The 7,084-nt window shown below is 38.3% G+C and overlaps 1 non-coding gene across 1 annotated transcript; it reads right to left on the bottom strand.

The window, feature by feature from the left end:
* Positions 1–2,105: 2,105 nt before the first annotated feature.
* LOC127747844 (small nucleolar RNA R71) lies at positions 2,106–2,212 on the bottom strand. The gene has a single exon (XR_008009791.1). It is a non-coding gene; the product is annotated as a small nucleolar RNA R71 (small nucleolar RNA).
* Positions 2,213–7,084: the final 4,872 nt, after the last annotated feature.

A 7,084-nucleotide genomic window follows, 5' to 3' on the forward strand; every position in this document is an offset into this window, starting at 1 on the left:
CCTAACTTGAGATTTCCCAAGTTAGGCGCAAAACACAACAACAATACGCGAGATTGGTCCGGCTCACTTCAAGTTAGGCGCACTAAAGCCCAAGTTAAGAACACTAAAGCCCAAGTTAGGCACAGCTTCACTCAATTAAACTCCAATTCATGCACTAAAGCCCAAGTTAGGCGTGGATCAGAGTGAAGGAATCAAGTGGTCCCCATCCATCAATTGAAGACTTGATGATAGTTAGTTAATTCTGATTTAAATTCAAATCTTATCTTTTAGAAAAAGATATTATCTTATTTTTAGATATTAGATTTTTAATTAATTAGGATTAGTTATAAAAAGGGATCTGATGCCATCAGATTGAAACTCTGTACATTCAGATCAGGAACAGTTTACCTAAATCCTAGTTTTCTACTCTGAACCATGAGCAATTAATCCTCCATTGTTAAGGTTAGGAGCTCTGTCTATTTGTATGGATTGATTTTATTACTTTTTCTATTTTAATTTATGTTTTGGATTTATATTTAAGAATTGTTTTCGTTCTTTATCTTATGAATTTGGGTGGAACGAAAGTATGACCCTCTTTCTATTTGAGTTCTTGTATAACTTGGAAAAGCTCTATACAAGAACAATAGCTTGAAAACAAATTCTCCTAAATTTTAATTATCTGAATTTAACAGGATACGTGACATATAATCCTTTTATTTTTTGGGTAATTAGAGTTTTTGTGGCATGTAAACTGGAATTTGATTATAACCCTCTAATTGGAAATAATTGACCAAGGAATTGGCAGTTAATGAATTTTAGAGGAGACTAGGAAGGTCTAAGGAATTAGGGTCTAGTCACATATAGTTTGCCATAAATTAAATCCTACATAATTAAATTAGTTAGTAAGAAAAGTCAATTCAGGAAATAGATAACTCTAAAACCTTAACTGTTTCTCTAATATTTTATTCCCAACTTATTTACTGTGTGCCTGTCTTATTTTCAACTTATCGAACATCCAACACACTTTTCTGCTTGTCTAACTAATCCTATCAAACGCTATTGTTGCTTAATCCATCAATTCTCGTGGGATCGACCCTTACTCACGTAAGGTATTACTTGGTACGACCCGGTGCACTTGCCTGTTAGTAAGTGTGGGTTATAAAATAGCACACCAAGTTTTTAGCGCCGTTGCCGAGGATTGACTGTGATTAACAACTATTAGTTGTTTGATTGCTTAGATTAGGCGATTTAGTTTTAATTTTATAAAAAAAAATTCTTTGAATTTTTGAAAAAAAAAATATTTCTTTTATGGTATTTTTTCTTTTTTCCTTTAACGTTAATTTTTTTCTTTTTACTTTACATTATATTTTTTCTTTTCATTTACCCCCCTCCCCTGATTCGTTCCCCTTTCCTTTTCAAAATAATATTTTTTTTAATTTCTGAAATTAAGTTTGGTATTGACTATTTATTATTTTTCTTCTATCTATTTTATTCAATATTTTTATCTCTTTACACAGGTTACCTCACTGGGAACTCTCTGCACTTTGACGTAGAGATTCCCATTCTTTCTTGTTTTCTGTTTGTTTATGCGCAAGAACAGAGACAAAGAACATCTCTTAGACTTTGATCCTGAACCTGAAAGAACTTTCAGGCGACGTTTACAACAAGCAAGACTTTACAAGGCTACAGAATCCACTATGGATCCTAACAATGCTGATAATGCCAATATGGCAAATCCTAATGCGAATGAGCAACAAAGAAGAGTACTTGGCTCTTATTCTGCTCCTTCTGCAGATCTTTACGGAAAAAGCATTGTGGTGCCTCCTATAGCTGCAAACAACTTTGAGTTAAAGCCACAACTGGTTACCCTGGTACAACAAAACTTCCAATATCATGGTCTTCCCCATGAAGACCCAAATCAATTTATTTCCAGTTTTCTGCAGATTTGTGATACTGTGAAGACAAACGAAGTGAACCCAGATGTGTACAAACTAATGCTCTTCCCGTTTGCTCTGAGAGATGGAGCAAAACTATGGCTAGATTCCCAACCCAAGGAGAGCTTGGATACTTGGAACAAGGTGGTTATGGAGTTTCTGACTAAATTTTTTCCACCAAAGAAGCTGACTAAGCTTAGGATGGAGGTTCAGACCTTCAGGCAGAAAGATGGTGAAACTTTGTATGAAGCATGGGAGAGATTCAAGCTACTGACTAGGCAATGCCCTCCAGACATGTTCTCCAAATGGACCCAACTGGATATCTTTTATGAAGGTTTGGGCGACATGTCCAAGATGTGCTTAAACAATTCTGCAAGAGGTTCATTGCACAAGAAGAAGACACCGGAGGAGACAATTGAGCTTATTGAATTAGTTGCTAGCAACCAATACTTATACTCATCTAACAGGAATCCTGTGAACTCTGAGACTCCTCAGAAGAAGGGTGTCATAGAAGTAGAAACTCTTAATGCTCTTCTTGCTCAAAACAAGATTATGTCTCAGCAAATGAGTCTACTTACTCAACAGCTGGGTGGCATGCAAGTCTCCGCTATCAACACCCAAAATCCACCTCAAGAGGTCTCTTATGACATGACAGGTAATTTTGTGCAAAATGATAATTATGATTATGCTCAACCCTCTTCTGAACAGGTGAATTACATGGGGAGTGGTCTTAGGAATCCCAACAATGATCCATATTCTAAGACATACAATCCGGGGTGGAAGAATCACCCAAATTTTAGATGGAGGGATCAACCTCAGAGACCTCAAAACTTCAACAATAGTTCTCAGGGCGATTTCCAACAGAACAATGATTTGGAAGCAATATTGACAAGTTTTAGACAAGAAACCAGAGCATCCATCAAGAACCTGGATATTCAAATGGGTCAAATAGCCACCAGAGTTAATGAAATTGATCAGAGGACCACTAATAGCCTTCCTAGTAACACAATTCCAAATCCAAAAGAGGAATGCAAGGCTATCTCCGTGATAAGTGGACAAGTGGCAAGTATAGAAGCACAAGTTATGCAGGAAACCAGAGCCTCCATTAGAAATTTAGAGGTGCTAGTGGGCCAACTGAGCAAGCAATTACTTGAGAGGTTTGCAAGTAAATTTCAAGGTGATACAGTGGTGAACCCAGGAGAAGACTGCAATGTTATTCAATTGAGAAGTGGTAAAGTAGCTGGCTCTGAGACCAAGGTCAATGAAGAGCTAGTTGACAAGGAAGCTCCAGAGGAGAAGAAGGAAGACATAGAGCATGCCCCTCCAAAGCGTGCAGACAATCCATTTCCAGACTCTCTTGACACTCATCCTACATTGCCAAAGGCTCCTGAGTACAAGCCTAAGATGCCATATCCTCAGAGACTTCAAAAGGAGACCAAGGACAAACAGTTTTCAAAGTTCTTAGAAATCTTCAGAAAGTTGCAAATCAGTATTCCATTTGCTGAGGTTTTGGAACAAATGCTTATCTATGTCAAGTTTATGAAGGAGCTGTTGTCAAAGAATGAGCGTTTAAAGGAAGATGAGACAGTAGTCCTGACTAAAGAATGTAGTGCCGTAATTCAGAATAAGTTGCCAAGAAAGATGCCAAATCCAAAGAGCTTTTAAATTCCATGCACCATTGGGAGAACAACCTTTGAGAAAGCCCTATGTGATCTGGGGGCAAGCTTAAATCTAATGCCCTTATCTGTGATGAAGAAGCTACAAATCCAAGAGGCACAACCCACAAAGATAGCATTACAGATGACAGACAAATCCATGAAGCCTGCATACAAATTAGTGGAGAATATCTTGGTCAAAGTGGGTAAGTTCTTCCTCCCAGCAGACTTTGTGATTCTTGACACGGGGGAGGATGAGAATGCCTCTATAATTCTGGGAAGACCATTCCTAGCCACTGGAAGAGCTCTGATTGATGTAGAAGTGGGCGAATTAGTGCTTAGAGTGCATGATGAGCAACTAGTCTTCCATGTTTTCAAAGATGTATATTCAGCAAGTGAAGAAGAGAGGTGCATGCAGACTGAACTTATTGATCCAACCCTTCAAAAACCCCATGATGATACACAGCAGAATCTGCAGCTCAAACCTCCCTTGGTAACAATCAATAAAATTCCTCCTGACATCAAACCTAAGTTTGGTGTTGGGGATGCATCATCTACCAAGGAGGAGGTTCCCAAAAAGAAGAAAGTACCCAGAGGATGGAGAAACAAAAAGATCCCCACTGAAGGTTTCTCCCCAGGAATGAAGGTGGTGTTGACCAGCAATCCAGCATGAGTTTATACAGTAATCAAAATTCTTTCTCTGGAGCACATTGAGCTACGTTATGGAGACACAGAAAAGAAGTTCAAAGTAAGGGGTGAAGAGCTGACCGTCAAGCTAGTGACGATAAAGAAGCGCTTGTCGGGAGGCAACCCAATAATTTTGTATCCTTAGTTATTTTTCGTAGTAGTACTTTTCTTACTTATTTGATTTCTATTGAGTTCTTACTAATTTTCTGATCATGCAGCTATTTTATCATAGAAACCGGACACCTCAGTTTTTCTTTGCTTGAGGACAAGCAAACCTTTAAGTTTGGTGTTGACGCTTCGCTTAAAGGTTTTCTGTTTATTCCTATAGCACCAAAAGGGAGGCGAATCATCTTCACTGAGGAGCACAACCTGAAGAATAAAACGACCACTAGGATAACTAAAGGTGGTTGAGTTCCTTTCATTTTTTATTCCTCCCCTCTTTTTCTATGTTATGTTCCAACTTTCTGCTATTTTGCTTTGTTTGTTGCATGATCCTTTATTAGTTAGAATCATAGGTCTAGTTTAGTTTTTCCCTTACTTGTTCTAATTCTGAAAAGATGTTTCATGTACCACTCACTGAACTTGAATCTAAAAAGAAAAGAAAAAGAAGTGATGTATTGCATGAGAAATTGAGTTAATTTTAAGAGTAGTCTTATTTACTTAAATGTGGTGGTATTTTCTATAATCTTTGAATGCATGATATGAATAGTGCATATTTTAATTTGAATTAAGGAATGTTGATGTATAAGGAACAGGAATTTAGAGAACTATTATGACTTCTCTGAAATTAAGGAAAATTTAAGAAAATTTAATCCTTGAAGCAAAAGAAACAGTAAAAAAATATAAAAAGATAAATAATTAATAAATAAAAGCAAGGTTCAAGGCTCTGAGCATCAATGACTAGGGAGGTCAGATATGATTAAAAGCTCAAAGAGTTGTTTCCCTAGTTATATGCTTGTGGTGTGATTGTGTCAAGTAATCATTGAGACAGAACACTTAGAGTCGAGACCAAGTGCGTTTAATAGAGTATGCCAAAGGCTTTGAGCACCACTGTCTGGGAGTAACTGAAAGAAAAATCAGAACTCAAAGAGAGTTCCCCAGTTAAGTGCTTGTGGTGTTTCTGTGTCAAGTAACTCTTGAGACAAAACATTTAAAGTCACGGCTAGGCTCAAGGTGCAAAGCACCAAAGAAAAATAAATTAAAGTAAACTTTGCTGTGTTCAAGGATTAAACTGAAATATAAAAGATCAGAGAATCCATAATATTATCCGGATTCTAATTCCGAATGACAATAACATTCTTCTGATTCAAAGGAGAGTGAGATGCCAAAACTATTCAGGATTGCAGTTATAAATCCCACTATAAAAAGTGACATGAGCTTAATCAAACTCTCATTCTCATGCAAATTCACATCCTAAGCCTATATTAGTTTTGGTTGCTTGAGGACAAGCAACAGTTTAAGTTTGGTGTTGTGATGCGTGAGCATCTTGTCTATCTTTTCCTAGTGAATTTGCATCTAATTTGTTGAGTTTAATTAAGAATTAATTATATTTTAGCCACTATTGATGCTTTTTTGAGTTTTGTGCAATTTTATTTATTTTAGGTAGCATTCAGCTGTATTTGATGGAGTTTCTGCAGAAGAAGAGATGAAGGCGAATGATGCTGTCAACCCTGACCTCTCTGTACTCAAACCTGAATAACTCGAGCTACAGAGGTCCAATGGACGTGATTTTAGTGGCATTGGAAAGCTAACTACCAGAGCTTTCCAACGATATATAATAGTTCATACTTCTTCTCCGAATTCGCTGCCAAGGATGCACCTAACTTGAGATTTCCCAAGTTAGGCGCAAAACACAACAACAATACGCAAGATTGGTCCGGCCCGCTTCAAGTTAGGCGCACTAAAGCCCAAGTTAAGCACACTAAAGCCCAAGTTAGGCGCAGCTTCACTCAACTAAACTCCAATTCATGCACTAAAGTCCAAGTTAGGCGTGGATCAGAGTGAAGGAATCAAGTGGTTCCTGGTGGACGAAATTATGATCATGCGTTCTTTGGATTTTGAATGAAAGCTCTATTATGGCACTGATTGAATTCACAACTCCGTTCAACTAACCAGCAAGTGTACTGGGTCGTCCAAGTAATAAACCTTACGTGAGTAAGGGTCGAATCCACAGAGATTGTTGGTATGAAGCAAGCTATGGTCACCTTGCAAATCTCAGTTAGGCAGATTAAAAATGGTTTATGGGTTTTCGAATAATTAATAATAAAAAGAAGAAATAATAAAAGGGATAGAACACTTATGCAGATTCATTAGTGGGAATTTCAGATAAGCGGATGGAGATGCTGTAGAGCTCTCGGACGCCTGCTCTCCTACTCCTTCTACTCAATCCTTCTTACTCCTTTCCATGGCAAGCTTTGTATAGGGGTTCACCATCAACTGTGGCTACTTTCAATCCTCTCGGGGAAATATCCTATGCGGCTGTCACTCGCATAGCTAACCAGTCTGGAGGCATCACCCATGGCTGATGGCTACATCCCATCCTCGCAGTGAAAACTATGCTAACGCACTCTGTCACAGTACGGCTAATCACCGGTTGGTTCCCGCTCCTACTGGAATAGAATCCCTCTTTTGCGTCTGTCACCAACGCCCAGCAGGTTAAAGTTTGAAGCACGTCACAGTCATTCATTATCGGAATCCTACTCGGAATACCACAGACAAGGTGAGACTTTCCGGATCCTCATAAATGCCGCCATCTATCTAGCTTATACCACGAAGATTCTGTTGGGGAATCTAAGAGATACGCATTCAAGCTCTGTTGCATGTAGAACG

Source organism: Arachis duranensis, chromosome 5 (assembly GCF_000817695.3).
Source record: "Arachis duranensis cultivar V14167 chromosome 5, aradu.V14167.gnm2.J7QH, whole genome shotgun sequence".
NCBI lineage: Eukaryota > Viridiplantae > Streptophyta > Magnoliopsida > Fabales > Fabaceae > Arachis > Arachis duranensis.